At 34.9% G+C, this 19254-nt stretch overlaps 1 long non-coding RNA gene across 1 annotated transcript in view; it reads right to left on the bottom strand.

Annotated features, from left to right (window-relative positions):
* LOC129639566 (uncharacterized) overlaps positions 1 to 17761 on the bottom strand; it is a 65300-nt gene extending 47539 nt beyond the window's left edge. The window contains exon 1 of the long non-coding RNA XR_008708477.1: positions 17591 to 17761. This is a non-coding gene — a long non-coding RNA (uncharacterized LOC129639566). The remainder of the gene's footprint in view (positions 1 to 17590) is intronic.
* Between the last annotated feature and the right edge of the window lie 1493 nt (positions 17762 to 19254).

The raw sequence follows: 19254 nt of genomic DNA, 5'->3' as shown, positions 1-19254 counted from the left end.
AAAAAGTCTAAGTATATAGTGACAGACCAGGCATTTATTCCTCAGCTTTCCCATATCCGAGGTCATTGGTTTACTCACAAGTCTAGCCATATTAGTAAGTAATTTAAAGCCTCAATTTCCTTAACATTATAGAGAAGAGGTGAAATAGACAACCAATGGAAACTTACTATATGACTCAGGGAACTATAACTCCAACTATAGATTGGAGCTCTATAACAATCTAGAGAGGTGGGAAGAGGTGGAGGATGGGAGGGAGGTTCAACAGGGAGGGGGCATATGTATTCCTATGGCTAATTCATGTTGATGTATGGTAGAAACCAAGGCATATTGTAAAGCAACTATCCTTCAACTAAAATTAAATTAAAAAGCAATTAAAAAATCAATAAAGAGAAAGGGTAAAAGCATATACTGCCTATGTGATAGTCTGCAGCACCTAAAGAGCAAAAGTAAACTGCATTCTACAAGCTAAAATTTTAATTTTCCATATTAAATTTTAATTCTGTGATAAGCTGGAGATAACTCTGCCATGTTTCATGGGGCCATGAACCTTTGAAAGGAGTTAGATCCATCCCACAGTTCAGGCTGGTTTGTCTCTGAGTTTGCAGGGTTTTAAAGAAGTTGGAAATGGCCTCAAAAAATTCCTTCTTTTCAGTTGATGGGGAAAAAATCATGCAACTGGTTAATAAGTATGAAGAATGTTATCCAGTTTCTTGATGGAATAGCAAAGGCTAAATGGAAAATGATAAATCTAACATATGTGCTCTGAAAATTCACCTATTCACAGATGAATTCCTCATTTCTGTGTAATCTCTCTATATGTATTCCTAAAATGAATATGAGATGAGTTCATTTTTCAACATATTTTGAAATAAAGCATAATTGTATTTTATATGTAGGCAGAAGCAAGAACTTCTGAAAAATCCCATGCATTAAAAGAAATGTAAGGTCATGAAACTGAGACTATTACTGTTGCCTCCTAGGAAATTAAAACTGTACTAGAGGAAAAAGAGGAAATATCAGAAAGCACTAAAAAAGAAACTGTAATCCAATTTACTTAAATGAGTGTAGATACCACTTTTGCCCATTGTATGAACATGGTTTTTAAGCACGTAGTTCTGTATGTATTTGAAGAAAAAAGCACACTAACCTATTGACTTATTTAGTTGACTAAAAATAATCTAAAATTTCTTGGTCATTTATTTATATGCATGCAGTCTATTTTTTCTCCTACCCACATGTGAGTATTCTCTGTTTCACTATCCAGAAATTGTATAGATAATTAGAGGACCTTATTATCTGTAGAAGCCAACTATTTGAGTTAAGTCAAATCAATGATCTTTTACCCTCAGGAGTCTAACTCATACTCAGAGGGAGCTATTAGGCAAAATTTTTCCATACCAGTTTTGTACGTCTTATTCTATACTATAAATCTACTTCATAGAAATTGGAACAATTATTACAAAGAGTAAACAGTACTGAAAACATCTTTTAGACTTGATCTTTTATCCAAGAGGGAGACCCATTAGCAATTATATCTGGGTTCATAACAACTATTGGAAAATATTTATTTACAATGTAACTGTACATACAAATTCACATAAAAGCTATGAGTCCACTAGAATGCATTTTTCTTCAATCCTTAGAGAAGATATATCAAATGGATTTAGTTTTTTTTTTAATGTAAATCATCTTTTGTGTTACTGTTATAAATGATCCATAATTACATATGATGGAGATGTCATAATCTTAATATAAATATAATTAACAATGGGAGAATGGATTGTTCTGAAAAACTTTCTATGAAGGTCAATTTCTGTCATTGCAATTTTCTGCTTTTTTTGTCCAAGGACCATTGGAAGACAGATATTGTATTTCCCTGTCAGCTCATGTTTGACTTTTGCCATTTATAGAAATACAATGTAAAAAGTCATAGAGGTAATGGGTGCTTCCAGCTTTTCTACTAACATAAGAAAGATGCAAGGGCTCTAATATTCTAAGTCATTGACATTTACAACTGTGGGTTTGTTTTTAATACAGGGCAGTGAGCAATGTACTTAAGGCCTCAGAAAATGCTTTATGGCATACACTAAAGGTGAATCACTTTTTTACTAGATTTATTAGCTAGAGGAATTGCAATCTCAAGAGGAAATTTAGCCAGTTTTAACCCAAGTAAGTGCTTCTTATAGTTATTTCCTCTTGAATTCTCAGCAGGACTCAGGCATTCTAAATGTCCTAATCAGAGATCCTGATTTCTTTCCCCCAGCTGGTTTCTGCCACCTTGGGTACTGACAGAGTACTCATTAACAAACTAATTGATTTTTATTAATTATCTGTGGTATAATCTTTCCACTGTTTTCCCCCCTAGTATCTAAGCTTATTAACTGCAAATACACACACACACACACACAACATAATTAGCCCTGAACAAACTTTGCAATGAGAATGAACTCAAACATACAGATTGCACAACCCAAAGTTTTAAGAAAAGCTATATATTCTATTTTAAAAATGCCACTCCACAAAAGTTACATAGAATTATAAATATTGATCTAAAGAGAAAGAATTGGAGAGAATCTTAAGGTAGCTCTTAAAAGCAGTTCACATATTAAGATGAAATACACAGTTTTGTATTTAAATCATAACTATAAAAATATTCAAATGAAAGCATAAGTTAGATAACAAATTCTCAGCAATATAAGAGGACACTTCTGAACTGCCTTTCTGAAGGATTGGCTACAGTCTTTAATAAAGATTTAAGTCAACATAAACTTCATTATAAAATGCTATCACAAAAAGAACATTGTAGAAATGTCTAATAGCTTCAGAAGGATGCAATATAATGGTAGCTATTAAAAACATGGAGCTTTGGATCAAAGTTCCCATACTCAAGTCATTGCTTTGCATGTTTCGAGGTGTGTGATTTGGGGCAAATTCTTTAACCTCTGTGAACCTCAGATTCCTTACTTCTAATATTGGGTTAATACCTAACTTATCAGGTTGTTATGGAATGAAGAGAGATGATGTTTAGTACCTTTCACAACATATAGTAAAGCTCCAAAAATTGATACATCTGTGATGACTATCATACCGTTATTTTTGTTATTTAGTCCTGTATTTACTGATGTACACATATTAATGTAAAATAAACCATAAAGTAGATTTTAGAAGAAAGTTTACTCTAAATTTCTACTTGTTACGCAATATTTTGACTCTTTCACAGCCTCTAAAAGATTTCATTGTGCTGGTCTCGACCTCCCATAATCACTCACACTTTCCCCATCATTCTTACAATACCACAGGTAGCATTGTTGACTTCCACATTAGTGTCATCTTCTGTTTGTCTCTTAATCAGTTCTCGTAACCAGAGCCACTATTGGATCCATGTGCTTTTGCCCTTGTAAATGTCTAGGCACTGTGTTATCCTCACTATTTCTATAGCTCTTTACTCTAGACTATATACTCCTTACTGTTAGTTGTACTATTAGGGCAATCTTCTGTATTAGGTTTCAAACCACCTATGAATAATTTCCAAAAACTACAGCCATGAAAACAAACACAAAAAAAGTTTTCTCCTTGGAAGAAAAGTTTTGGCCAACCTAGACAGCATATTTAAAAGCTGAGACATTACTTTGCCAACAGAGGTCCATCTATTCAAAACTATGGTTTCTCCAGTAGTCATGTATGGATGTGAGAGTTGGACTATAAAGAAAGCTGAGGGCCGAAGAACTGATGATTTTGAACTGTGGTGTTGGAGAAGACTCTTGAGAGTCCCTTGGACTGCAAGGAGATCCAACCAGTCCAACCTAAAGGAAATCAGTCCTGAATATTCATTGGAAGGACTGATGTTGAAGCTGAAACTCCAATACTTTGGCCACCTGATGCAAAGAACTGACTCATTGGAAAAGACCCTGATGCTGGGAGAGATTGAAGGCTGGAGAAGGGGACCACAGACGATGAGATGGTTGAATGGCATCATGGACTTAATGGACATGAGTTTGAGTAAGCTCTGGGAATTGTTGGACAGAAAAGCCTGGCATGCCACAGTCCATGGGGTTACAAAAGTTGGACATGACTAAGTGACTGAACTGAACTGATATAGTGCCTTTACTAAAATATACTTGTAAATGATGAGAAAAACACAAGCCCCAACCCCAACCAGTGAAGTTATCTTCCTCTGATAGTTTTTCATGGTTATCGTTCTTTCCTTAGAAATTCTAATATACTCTGAATCAAGTGGGGCCTCATAAACTCAAGAGCTTGCCTTTTATATTCAAAATACATTATTTCCTGCTGGAGTTCTTTGTGCTTTACTGTTTTCCCCTTGCACCAGAATTAAAGTCAGAAATGTGGTCTTGGTTAAAAAAAAAATCACTTCCAAATTTAAGTTCATTAAATCATTCAACTAACATATTAGGAAAAGTGCTAAAGATTTAGGGAGATGTCTTAGTCCCTTAGAAAAACAAGGTCAATTGAAACTATCATAGAGTTGTGAAAGATTTAACTGTATGTAGACTTTGCAAAGTGCAACTTAAAAAAGAAAATACTACAAAGCAGGAAGAATCTCGTGACAAAACATGCTTACAGGAATGAACTGATTAATCTTAATTCAGCATAGAAATGTGTTGTGGTGTTAGGTAATGCCATTCCAAGTTACATAATAGTATCTACAAAGGCACCTAAAAATTGACAGTGTTCGGGAAATTGTGAAAAGTTTGATGTGCTTGGAAAGGATTAATTTAATGTAGAGGAGGAGGAAGGGGAGCTGAGAAAATATGGCTGATCCATTCAGTGTCCCAGATTCTGAGTTCCTACATAGGCAACAGGATTCTAGACGAGATTTTTAATAAATGGAACAAAATGAACACTGGCACAATGTCTCTACAGAAAAATACTGTAGTTGCAATATGGAGAAAGATAATGGCCGACTGGAGATTTTGCTGGCAGGGAGAGAAATGAGAAGGCTAATTCAACAGTCCAGATCAGCAACAATAGGCAAGTTGGGTAAATATTCTCATCTTTCCAAAGTACCAGTATCAGCTTTACACATAGTGTTGCTGCTGCTACTGCTAAGTCGTGTTAGTCGTGTCTGACTCTGTGCGACCCCATAGACAGAAGCCCACCAGGCTCCTCTGTCCCTGGGATTCTCCAGGTAAGAACACTGGAGTGGGTTGCCATTTCCTTCTCCAAATCAAGGTCTTCCACCCAGGACAGATAGTAGGGTCTTTGCGTAGAATGCTTTCATGAGATTTGCAGCACTGATAATTGAGAAGATTCAGATATTAGGGACATTTCTGAAGTAGAATCAAAATAACTGGTTGAACGTAAGATGTGAATGAGAAAAACCAGTCAAGAATGAACCTAATGTTTCTAGCTTGGAGACAGAATACAGGACAAAGGTTACATTTTGCTAAGTAATATAAATTTTATTTTACAAATGCAGAGTGTGCATCTATCCTGGTGGAAATATAGAAAATATGCTCAGGAGACAGATTGACACCTGAGATATAAATTCTGGCATCACTAGTAAACAGATGGTAAGAAACATGATCTCTCCCAGTGGATGAGATCCTACAGAGTGACCATGTGAAGAAAAACCCAGAACCACCCTAGAAATTACCTGTATTTAAACAGCACATAGGAGGAGTCATAAAGATGAAGGCTAAGATAAGAGAATAGAAAAGTAGGAGAAATGACAACCAAAAGCCAAAGAAAGTGAATGTCAAGAAGTAGTGAGAGGAGGTAAAGACAACAGAAGTTATGAAAGAGATGAGATATGAAAATGAATGTCAATTTGGAGAAATGTATTGTTTCATTAGAGTAAGTGTTAGAAGCATAAGCCTAATAGTAGAGTGCTAAAATGTCATTTCATAGTGAAAAGGGAAATAAGAAATATACAGAACATTTACAATCATTTACAACTGACTTTCATTGACACTCAAGATGGCTTTACATAGTGGTCTCTTCATAAGATGGTAGGAAACTAAGAAGTTATTTTTAAAGCATTTTTTTGTTTTTGTGTTTTAAAGGAACTATTTGGAGATGGAGACTTAGATGAAGGAAGAGAAGGAAGTATGAAGATCCAGGAGAGATTAAACATATAAAATAGTTCTGATTTCCATAGAACATGGGGGTTCAGATACACAGTATCTTTCTGAGAATGAAGGAATGAAAGGCATCAAATAAGGAAATATCTGCCATTGTTAGAATATGCGTGTCAGTTCATATTCCTGTGTAGATCCATGGTGTTGTGATATTTGCATTTATTATCCTTGACCAATATTAGATAGTACTATGAAAACAGACAAGAATTCATCCTCTGCATCACTATTTATCTTAGACAAGTGGATAGGTAAAAGGCTTGCTGTCATTATCTGTGTGCTTGTTTTACCTGTCATGTGGGTTCTCATTTCTGAGCTCATCTCATTTCAGGATTTTCCCCTTGAACAAAGAACATTTATCCTTTGTGTTTTCCTCATAACCAAAGTTGAACAAAGTAAAGTTATCTGTGTGGCGATGCCTAAAAAGTAAGAATGCCCTTTCTCTCTCTCCTTTGATCAATGTTTTATTCCATCAGTGTTGATTTTTACTTGTCAAGAAAAAGCACTGGATAAATTTTTACCAGCAGATTGATTGATTGATAATAATTTAATGAGATACCAGTAGGGAGCAGAGTTTTAACTTAGAAAGTGATTCTTTAGTGATGAAGTTGCAGGTAGTACAAGATAGTGGGAATAACACCCACGTGGCTCCTGTCTGTCCCAAACCACCCACAGAAATCGCTAGTCTACTTACATAGAAAGTTGGGCCCAAATGCAATTACACTTCAGCTTAAATCTTTAGACATATAAGGGTATATTATAAAATATTTATTTTACATAAATATTTATGTCAACACAAAGTATCAAAAAGGTAAAAAATTGAGAATACATGTGTAATATGCAGAATAAATATACAATAGCAAAAATCTGAGCACAAACCAAATGTGTGACTATAGGAAAGAAGTTAAAAAATTACTTTGTATGATGAATACTGTTCTTCCACTGAACAGTTAAGCCATTTAGTTATTCTCACAAGCCTGCCATTTATGTGTACTGTAAGATCATGTGAAATAACAAAATAAAAACTAAGAACACTAAAAATTTGACTTATTGAGTTGTAAATGGGGATTTTCTTTTTGTTTTTTGAAATGGACATTTTATGATTCAAATAAATTTTTACAAATATTATAAACATTTAAAAATACAGAGTTGGGGGAAAATAGTTAGATACAAAGGCAGTATATGAGGTGTAACTCAAGGTTCAAATGTTTCACCAGGCTCCACTGAATTGTCCCACTTCATATTAATTCATACTTTTACTCTTTGCAACATCTTCAAAAGGACTGAATATCAACAAGCAGACCTGCTCAGTTCCAGAAAATTGTTACCACCTATGTGTATCTATCACAGAAGGCAATGGCACCCCACTCCAGTACTCTTGTCTGGAAAATCCCATGGGTGGAGGAGCCTGGTAGGCTGTAGTCCATGGGGTCACTAAGAGTCGGACATGACTGAGCGACTTCACTTTCACTTTTCACTTTCATGCATTGGAGAAAGAAATGGCAACCCACTCCAGTGTTTTTGCCTGGAGAATCCCAGGGATGGGGGAGCCTGGTGGGCTGCCATCATGGCAGTAAATTATGCTGCTGCTAAGAAGTTAAGTACAATTAACAAGTTTCCCCATATATATAACTGCTATATATGCTAATTATAATTATGTGCTCTACTTTAGCTGGAATTTTATAATATTTCACAGTACGCTTAACCAAAATGATTGGTCTTGAGTCACATTAAAAAGTTATACCCCCTTCAACAATCTTTGTCAAAGAAGCTGAAGACTGACAACTGGCCAAAGGAAGAGAATAATTTTTACAAAGATGTGAGGTGAAAGAAATGCGTGTACGTCTTAAGTTTTATCCTTCTTAAAATCGAGTCATCCTTTGTAATCCCGTGCAACACACCAGATAATCTTAGAAATCACACATACTACTCAGATTTTCCATCTAATTTAAACAAAGCACTTTTAAAATTCTTCGGTTGTAATTTTGGTTTGTAAGTGAATTTCTTTCTTTGCTCAATGCAGACTACTGAGAGAATCATGGAAATAGGGTGTTCTATGGATCTCTCCACTCCCTCTGGTTACAGTAAAAACACTACACATCACACATAAGACTACATCCAATCAGAAATTCAACGCAGCTGAGTTGAAGTGACTTGAACAAGACAAAATCCAAAGTATATTCCATACAGTGAACAATTCATATATTACTTGCTGATGACCTTTCATCTGATATTGAATAACTGGGTTAAATCCTCAAGATTATAAACACTGGCACATTTTTTTGTTGTTTTGTTTTTTAAATTTATTTTTTCCATCATTATGTTTATATACATTTTTTTTTTTCAAAATGAATCCACCACAGGTAAAATATGTTTTTCCTCATTGTTCACTTAGCAAAGGTCTATAGGCTAAAAATAATGAAAATTACTGGCATTTTATTTCATTCTTAACTCTTCTCGATTTTGACACAACTTTGATACTTCTCAATGAAAAAGTAATAGCAAATACTTTTTTTGCTACCTTTTAAAAACTAGAGAAACTATGAAGAATTTACAATAGTTCTAAGATTCAGCTCTGCAAACCAAACAAAAATGTTATTATGTAAAGATAGTCATATAATTTTTCAATAACATGGCAGGAAATTAAAACATTACAACCACAGACTATATACATATATATAAATAAGAAGCACAATTCTGAGTTATGATAAGCTGCCTGGCATTTTGCTTTTGCTTTTATTATCAAATATAAAATCAAAGGCAATGATTTTAAACCAAATGCACACAAACTTCTCCAACTTGGTTCTATAAACTTGAGAAGAAAAAGGAAAAGTCCTCAATAGCAAGGAAAAAGACACAATATAATTAGAGAATATCTAACAAAGTACTATGACAATTTTGTAAGACATAAGTAAAATTACTATAAAAATTGGAAATAATGATCTATGGTATTCCTGAACCTCAGTTTACTTCCTTACCAGGCATGTTTCCTCTGTAATAAACTATGAGATTTAATGAAGTCATGATAATAGGAAAAAGCTCAAATGTCGGTGAGAATCAAAGAAGAGCAAAGGAAAATCAATGATTCTACTAGTTAGCTCTTTTGAAAAATGTTCACTTGGCAGGGAGCAAGGGAATTAAATATCTACTTTTGTGCCTTTATCCTTGTGGGTCAGTTAACAGTCCTATCACAAACCCAGTAGGATCTGATTCTATTTTATGCATGAACACTAGTCAAGTGATATACTGCTCTTTAAATTCTAGCATCACATTTTTTTCTTCTTCACTGTGCTTATTTTGAAAGCAAATTTACTACTCATAAAAATAAGCTGTTGACAGTGATTGAACGTCCACATAGAAAGACTGCTATTCACTTTCTTCTCTATGCATTCCCAGATTCAGGCACCAAAATTAAATAAAAAGGTGTTCCAGTATTTGCTGAGGAGGGAGAGAAATAGAGTGAGAAAGAAATACAGAGTAGGGGGGTATGAGTATGCTCATTTGATAAAAATGTAACCATTTGCAAACTTCAGGGTAAGCACTGTCAATGACACTGTTATTTCTTATATTTGTCCTCTTTCTCCATTATATTTAACAAATAGGCACAAAAAGACCTATTATATTCAGGAATTGGTGGGGAGGGGGACTTAAGCTAAAATGACTAAACTACTTCTCCAAGGGATTTGTCAAGAAATAAAAACATTCTGACCCCAATACTACAAAGTCAACATCAGAAAGCCAAAAAAATTGCCTTGAATCTCCTTGACATCTGCATGACCCCTCTCTGCCTCCCAGCTATCCAGCAATTCAGTGGCTACGATTCAAACAGTGAAATCATTGTGCAGCACAGCTAATCAGAGTCAAGATTCCCATGATGTAATTTTAGGGACCCAGGATGTCTGAGCCAATCCTATCTGAGGCATCACAGTTTCAGCATAATTTTAGATGTACTGCAATTGCTTGCTACCTGTGTTTTTCATCTTCTGAAAAACAAACTTTCTCAGAAATAATTACAGTGCAGAAAGAGTTTTTAGATCAGTAACTATATAAATAGGTACACATATATAAATGCATATACATATATACATACACATTTAGACATGCAACCTGTATAATATTTTGTACATAAACATAACAATATTTACTTTCAATGAGAAGAAAATAGTTATTAATTACTGGCTTTATTTTCCTTCTTTACTAGACGATATTAACCATATCCTAATGGTCATGCACTAGATATTCAACTTAAGCACCATATAAAGCAAGAGATGGAATGCAATGATATAAAAAAAAAGGAGCCATGGAAAAATAAGTACATGTATTAAAGCAAAATTGCTCATGTGTGTTTGTTCAAATCCTTCAAAAATTTTGCTTATCACATATTTATTAACTGTGTGATTGGTTTTCATGCTAATATTTGAAAATGTAAAAGATAAAATTCAACTTCTGTCATTGAGGAAAAAAAATCTATTCTTACTAGTTATAGGGAGCAATTAAAAACTTTAAAGATACCAAAATGCTCTAAAAGTGAGAACTTTTTATAAAAATACCTAACATTTCTAGATTTACTTATATGTCAAGAGAATGATGAATTGAGTAGAAAGTATACTCATAGAGAACTGAAGAGCAGGAGTAGTTAAACATAATGCTGTAAGGGCAAAGGGACTGGGAGTTGTAAGACTTACCTTCTTATTTTGTTCTAGCTACATGACCTTGGATGAATCACAAAACTCATTGAGAACATGAATTATGTAATTTGCTTTTAAGGATTTTTTTTCCTAGATGCATAATTTCATACATGCTGAAACATTTCAGGAAAAGTTTACCTCTTCAAGTACTAACTTTTAAGATTTAACTTATCTGTATTCCATTTACAAAAATATGAATTACATCTATATTGTTTTCCTGATAAGATGAAGCTAGCCTCAATTGCATATTCACCTCAGTTAGGGAAAACCTACAAAAACAACTTTCCAAGGACTTTTCAAAGATGTAATACTTGTAAAATGTCAATTTTTGCATATGACTGCTAGAATGTGAAAAGTGGTTTGGGGGTAAGCTCTAATTCTAAGACTTAGTTTTCATGACGTACTACTGATAAGCTATTTGTATGATAAGATGCATTTCTTCAGCTATGCACCTATGATAAGCTCATTTCTAGAAGTGGGATGGAATTCAAGGCATCTTTATAGACAAGCTGAAATAAAAGCTGACTGGATTTTTCTTGTTAGTAGGCTTTACAATCCCTTAACCATTTTAGTCCACCATGGAAGAGAAAAAATAGTGGAATATCAGGTCCGAGTTGTGGAACCCCAAGCAAGTGAATGTGATCACTGTTACACATGACTGTGTAGACAGGGGAGAGGAGGAGATGGAGGTCTGTGAATGTGTTTTGGAAGGGGAAAAAAAGCAAGAAATGGCACATATGAAATTGCTTTCTTATGGTAGATTCATGAATATCACCTTACTAACAGAATATTAAACAGAAATGTCCCTTTATTTACCAAATTCTAAGATAATCTTTATTTTCAACTGGTAGCAACTCTAAGAATCTGCCTCCAATATCAAACTTCAGATCAGTTTTACAAAGGGCTCTGTGTAGACTGAATTGATTGTAGTGGGTTTGAACAACTGTCCCTCTTAATTTGAGACTCTTGGGGCAACCCTCATTTTTTTTAAGTTTACGTAAATTTCCAATTAATTTGCTCTTGTCAGTTGGGAAATACAATGACCTGAAACTGAAATAAATCCTTTGAGAACACCATCAGTAGCCTTCAAGAATTATGTATCTAAACTTCAGTTTAATAAGGATTTGGCCAGAAACACATTTGTTCGTTACTCACAAATCAAACAATCAAGTCAATGATTACTAAACCCATGTGATTCTATTTAGTTCTTTGACTTCTAGAAATACCAAACAATTTGTTTTTGCTTGCATTAAGCAAACACATTTTGTTTTGATACAATTTTTCAAATACACTGTAATGTCTACACTCTCCTTTAACTGGTATATTTTCTTCAAAACAGAGCTCAAAAAGTACCAAAATATGTAAGGTATCTTAAAATCATTCAACATCTTAAACTGTAAATGCAGGTGTTGGAGGCCTAGTATCAAGTACTTTTATTAACTATTCACATTCAACTTTTCAGTAATTTTTTCCCAATATTTATAGGTATATTAGCTTTAATTATTAAAATAAATTTGAGGGACTTAAACATTTGATTTCTTAGTCTATTAGAAAATAAGCATGAGTACAAAATAGTCTTTATAGATTTTATACAGCTAAAGGAAACCAGTTTCCTGAAGTGAAATTGTCAAAGAAAAAACACCTGTATTTGAAAAACATGTTTTATGAATTCTAACATGGCATTTTATTTGAAAGTATTTCTAGTTTTTCCTACTGATCTTTTGCTAAGAAATTTAGAAATGTTAAATACAGGACAGCTATTATTTCTTAAAATGAAATAAAAATAGGTGACACAGGAAAGTTGGAAAAGTCTTATTTAATGAAAATAATGGGTGAAAATAACATCTCCAGATAGGGATACAAGGAAAGAAAATTAAATGTCTCTTAGGGAATATTCTGGTCAAGGAGATTATATCTATATCTTGTTTTATAGTACAAGCCAGGCTGAAATTTTATAATGAAATGACCCTGACCTGAAGCCTCCTTTGTAAATGACTAGTGCCTTAATTATTTGCATCTGTGAACTCAAATGAACATACTTAAAGATATATCAATATGCTCATAAATCATCTGCAGGCGATAAGTAGTCCAACATAGATAATTAGAGAATTTACGGAAGGCTTCCTCCCTCTGTTTATCTGCTTATGACATTTGCGGTACAGCCCTAACAGCAGGATAATTACTAGATTTATTCATCAAACAAAATCACGCCTTCTGGGAATGCACAGTGACTCCAGTTTTAGGACTAATAAAGACATTTTTCACCAAAACTCAAGTACTAATTTGCTCAATAACTAGCTGCAATAAGCTTTTATGGAAGCACTCAAAGAAAAGGCTTGGCACCAGAGGGCAGATAATTAAAGGTGCAGTATCCCTATACAAAAGAATCTGAACAATTCCCTGACCATATTAAAATTTAATTGTTGAATGTTAATTGAAAAAATATAAATCGCTTCTGTTCTCTGCATTTCAGTAATTATTCTCCTCAGATCAAAAACACATCTCTATGTCAAAGTTAGCAACAAAAGAAAACCTGAAATAAAGTGTTTTAATAGTTGTTATAGAATACCCCTGTAAAAAAATAATTTCTTTTCCACAGTAGTTATCTTAACTAAAGCCAGCATGCATCTGCTTTGAATTCTCCCCCACCATAGCCCCTCAAACACATGAATGGAAGAGTTATGGTCACTTAACTTGGTTTTCATTAAAAGTTTCAACAACTTTATAAGTGATAACGGCTCAAAATATTTTAGTGACTTGAAAACACAGGTATTTTTAGCAGCATTTCCGCTTTACAATTCTTTAAAAGCCTGATTGTTTTATGCATTAGGTTTGATATTCACAAAATGGAGGCAGTTCAAATAGAAAAGCATTCTTAAACCTAAATCAAGAGCACTAATTAGGTAAGAGGATCACAGCCTAGAGTTTACTCATCCACATAGGATGTTGTTTCTCAAGGAATGATTGAGTCATCTCAGTTAAATTCTCAGTGTTTATGTCATCGGTGGGTTCAGAGAAGAATTATGAAGTATTACTTTTAAAATGTTTCCACCTGGGACAGTTATGGTTGTTCCCCAGAAGCTAAGCTTTTACTACACCAAAATCAGAAATTCTCAGGCCCTCGGGTTCACTTTCTGCTGCAAAGGAATGATGAACTACACAAAATGCAGACTTTTAAACTCATATTTAATTGTTTAATGTCATGGCTCTTGGTAGAGCATTGTTGCTTGAAAAATAAATTGGGTAATTCAATTAAATGGCTACAGAAGATACATCATATCAGATGTAGAAAGGCACTAACCCCAGCTTGAACTTGACGTCCCACATCGCTTCACTTATTTGACAAATGGATTCTTGAAAATAATTGAAACACATGGCTGCCAGCATAGGTCAATAATACTTTTTTGCCATTCAGCCTCTTAACAGCTTCCATTTTTTCTTGCACTGTGCCATTCAGGGCAAAGATTGCATTTGCCTGGTAAATCATGCAAGCATTATTACTAAAATGGGACTAAATGCAATGAAAATGGACTACATAAAAGTAATGGCACTTAAGTAAAAGGAAGACCATCTACTAGGGCAAACACTAAATGTCAGAGTTAAATACTATATGACATTACTTCCATTACAAGCTCATATTATGCACATAAGAAAGCAAACTCACTAACTACAGCTGCATACTACATTTTCATATTGTTAACTTACAATGTTTTCAAGACAACTGCTGCTAATTCTGATTTAAAACAGAGCTATATTTCGACTATTTCAAGTTTTTTACCCCATCTCTTTTTATGTCTATCATTACATTTAGGCCAAAAACCTGAATCGTAGCCTAAATTTTCAACTAAACATCACTAACATTTTAAAGATCATACTTGGTCTATTTGAAAATACCTGGAAAAAAGAAAAAGAAAACTGAATTATAAACAAAGAAATTTAAAAGCATTGTCCAGATAAAAAGGTTTTGAATGGGAGAGATACCAAAAAAAAAAAAAGAGGAAAATGTGTGTTTTAACCAGGAGGATACATACTGGGAGGCATATTTTAAAAATCTAAATTTTTAAATTTCAACTGTAGTATGTTAATACACTCTAAGGGATCAAGAGTGAACTAGAAGACAAGGCAGATATGAAAATTCAAATACAGACAGATCTTTTGTGTTTTCCATTTGAAACTGCTGCTAAGTCGCTTCAGTCGTGCCCAACTCTGTGCGACCCCATAGACAGCAGCCCACCAGGCTGCCCCATCCCTGGGATTCTCCAGGCAAACTAGAGAGTACCAATTTCTTAGTATCTGTGGTTCAGTGTGGTTTTTGTTAAGAAAAGTGCCCCAGTTTAATGTTCAAGCCTTCAAAAATTATTTCACCATCAGGCAATGCTGCTTAAAGTATGCATTCAAAAGGCCTAGGACTGACTCCTGCCCCAACCCTTGGCCAAGAGCAAACTCGTAAACCTCTTTAAGCCTCAGTTTTTACATCTGTAAAATGAATATAAAAGATAGTTGTCACCTTCCTGAGTCTCTTAAGAAGATCAAGTATTTCATATAGTGCCTAACAATAAATGTCTCAAAGTATTGCAAATAGACAGATATGAGTTGATCATAGGTGTTTTCCTGACAAGAGATGTTCATAGATAAACATGGGTGCATTTTAACACTGGAGTCCCACTTAAATACTCTCAGGTTATGTATGTTTGTTTTGTTCTGTTTTGTTTTTTATCCTTTCTGAATCATAAAGATCTTTTAACTTGTATTGATCATTGTCTTTCTTTTTGAAAGAACTTCTTAAAATTACACTGCAACTATCAACATCCATAGACAGAAAACTTCAGGTGAACCAAACCCAGCTAGCTTCCTGTAGGAACTGAGTGTTATCATTTTGGTTGCCAAAGTGTATTAGACAATTCTTCTCCAATCAAGGTTAAGAAGTACCAAGAAGGCAAACTACTTTAGCTGCTCCAAGAATGTTAATTAATGGTTCACAAAGCTCTCCACTATTTAACAAGTCATTCATTTGTTATTCTTTTCCTTTTTTAAGCAGCCCTCACCCCCACCCCTGCTGCCATTATTCAGCTCCAATACAGTCTTACTGCAGCTAAACATGTGTATATCTGATGGGGGTGGCAGGTAAGATTTATGAGAGAAACCTCAATCAGCATTACTGTTTTGCTAGTTTATGCTTCACAAGATTTTGGTTATTAAATAAAATGATTCAGTCAGGAAAAATTTAATATATCTATGGAATTACATTTCAAAACTTTAGGTTTGTCTTGGGCTTTTGGTGAACTAAAGCTTTGTTAAAAAATGACACTGGAAACCCCAAAACGCTGGAGTGGATAGAAAACAGAGTAATCTTATTTGTCAGAACTATTCTTCAAGCACTACAAAGGAAAAAACATGTAAAAATAGCTAAAACTGCAGAGAGAAAAGAAAGCTCACAAATCATAGACACAATTGCATGTTTCAAGCATTGCGATGATACTCTTAATGTATTATGTAAACCAATAAAAAATACCCTACAATTCACAGATTCATATCTGCCATTCAGAGTGTTCAATAAAATTAACCTGAAGTTATGAAAATTAATATAGTTCTGCTATATTTATCTTTATGCATAAAATATAGTAATTTAAGAGTTATTTAACTTTGCTTTGAAATATTACTGTTTCTCTGCTATTCACTGCTTACTAGGATGTAATTCTGTATGTTCTTTTGCAAAAGAGTCATTCTTTAAATTTGAAAATCAAAGACCATAAAGCAAGGACATTTACATGCACTCACAGGAATAAATGTTTCATTTCATTCTAAAAAGGCATTTGTTTTTTTTTTTTGTAAAAATACACAACCTATTTTTAGAAGATTCTCTAAAAGAAAAATCTAATGAGAAAATTTTCTGGCCCAAAAGCTTGATTTAGGCAGGGTATCTCAAAATTCTCAAGGCTTACTATTCTCAATTAAGGATTATGGAAACAATCCTGGTAAGCCTAAAGGGTTTTGAATTGTGCTTGTAGAACATTAAGCAAACATGGGTATCTCCAGATTCACAAAGCTCCAATAAAACTATGTGCATATAATTAGATCAATCAACAGGAACCATTATGAAATATATGTCAGCATAGGACTCATAACAAGCAGATACATAGAAAGAATAAACTCTATCCACCTAAGGCTTAAAACACTCAATACACAGACATCACTTAAATCAATAATGGTATTAAATCTATTAATGAGGTGAGGGATAAATATTTTTTAAAACTAGGGAAATATATTACTCTATTTTAATGTACTTTGTACTAATAAGTGACAAAAGTAATGGAGTTTATACAAGACAATTTAGGTGTTTTCCAATGAAGTCTTTCTTTTCTAGACAAAATACTAAATGCTACCATTGCTATGTGGAAAAACAAAAAAATTTTACCCCAAAAGGGTGAGGTGGTAGGAAACAAGCGTTTACTTTAAAATTAGACAAAATAAAAAGAAAGAAGAGGCTAATTACATTAACAAGAGTTATTACCTCTGCTCAAAACTTTCTTGCACGTCTTTTGGGTTATTCAACTCAAGATATAATTAAGCAACTGCAAGAATGCTTTGTATCATTTCTTCCAAAATATTACATTTGTGAGCTTTCATGAAGATGAAATCCAAAGTAAGCATGGTGCTTTATAATAGCTGAAAATCCCCTTGAACAGATTTGACTCTAAATCCAAGAGTTTAGTGATTTAAATTTATATGTGTACGAATTTGATAGGCCTGCCAAAACAAATACACAGACTGGATGGCTTAAACAACAGAAATTCATTGACTCACAGTTTTAGAAGCAAGGAGTCCAAAATTCAGGAATCTGCAGGTCTGGCATCTTCCGAGGCCTTCATCCCCTTGGCTTGCAAATGGCCACCTTCCTCTACCTGCTCACGCCGTTTTCTCTGTGTGCCCTAATTGCCACTACTTATAAAGGTACAGGTCACATGGGGTCGGGATCACCCATATGATCTCATTTTACCCCAATTATCTCTTTAAAGGCCTTATACTGTGAGGGGTTTTCCAACATTTGAAATTTGGTGAGACACAGTTCAGCCCAAAACAATACCTTTAAAATTTCATTATAAGTTTTTTTCTAATGTGAGTCCAGTTAAAAAATATCTGCATTTATTATTGTGCTCAGTCTTACAAACATGTAAATATTGGTTGCCAAACTGCAATGTTTATCAGAATCACCTGGGGAGCTTGTTAGAACACTGATTATAGACCCTACCTTTGTGATTCAATGGACCTGGGATGGGGCTGGGAGTTTGCATTGCTGACCAATTCCCAGGTGAAGCTGATACTGCTCATCACAAGGCTACACACTGAGAACCAATGATCTCAGACCACGTTTCTAACACTATATTTGTAGCACTAGTATTCCATGAGATGTTAATAGGGACCTTTTTTTTTTTTCTGTTAAACAAAGAATTGCTTTGTTAATACAAACTATGAATACATACACACAAACTATAACACACTAAGAAATTTAAATATCTAAGTCATAGCCAACAGGTGGCAATTCAACATTCAGGGTCTACAGAATGCTTGAGGGAGACTTCAATAGATTAGACTCCCACAGCAGAGACAGAGGAGTCTTCTTCAGAGGCAAAGGGTGTTAACAGCTGTTCAAGCTCCCTCTCCAAATAATGACCAATAATCAAACCATTTGGGGCTAGGCTACAAATGGAAGTGGGGCTTCCCAGGTGACATGGTGGTAAAGAATCTGCCTGCCAATACAGGAGACACAAGAGACATGGGTTGATCCCTAGGTCAGGATGATTCCCTGGAGGAGGAAATGGTAACCTGCTTCATTATTCTTGCCTAGAAAATTCTGTGGACAGAGGAGCCTGGCAGGCTACAGTCCATGGGGTCGCAGAGTCAGACACGACTGAGTGCACACAAACACACACACACAAATGGAACTGTCGTCTTAGACAGGGGTCTCCAATCTTTCTGGAATCAGGGACAGGTTTCGTGGAAGACAATTTTTCCATGGCCGAGGGCGGGGGGGTGCGGTGAGGGATGGTTTAGGAAGTAATGAGAGAAATGAGGAATAGCAGATGAAGCTTTGTTTGCTCAGACACGGCTCACCTCCTGCTGTGCTGCCCAGTTCCTAACAGGTCATGAACAGGTACCAGTCTGCAGCCAGGGTTAGGGACCTCTGCTCCTAGAGATTGTACTCTTGTTTGGAAAATCCCATGGACAGAGGAGCCTGGTAGGCTGCAGTCCTTGGGGTCGCTAAGAGTCGGGCACGACTGAGTGACTTCACTTTCACTTTTCACTTTCATGCACTGGAGAAGGAAATGGCAACCCACTCCGGTATTCTTGCCTGGAGAATCCCAGGGACAGAGGAGCCTGGTGGGCTGCCGTCTCTGGGGTCTCACAGAGTCGGACACGACTGAAGAGACTTAGCAGCAGCAGCAGCTCCTAGAGATTGTAGCATATTA

The sequence above is a fragment of the Bubalus kerabau genome, chromosome 1, assembly GCF_029407905.1.
Source record: "Bubalus kerabau isolate K-KA32 ecotype Philippines breed swamp buffalo chromosome 1, PCC_UOA_SB_1v2, whole genome shotgun sequence".
In the NCBI taxonomy this organism is placed as follows: domain Eukaryota; kingdom Metazoa; phylum Chordata; class Mammalia; order Artiodactyla; family Bovidae; genus Bubalus; species Bubalus kerabau.
The sequence above is the reverse complement of the archived record's forward strand: the minus strand, read 5'-3'. Positions and strand labels throughout refer to the sequence as shown.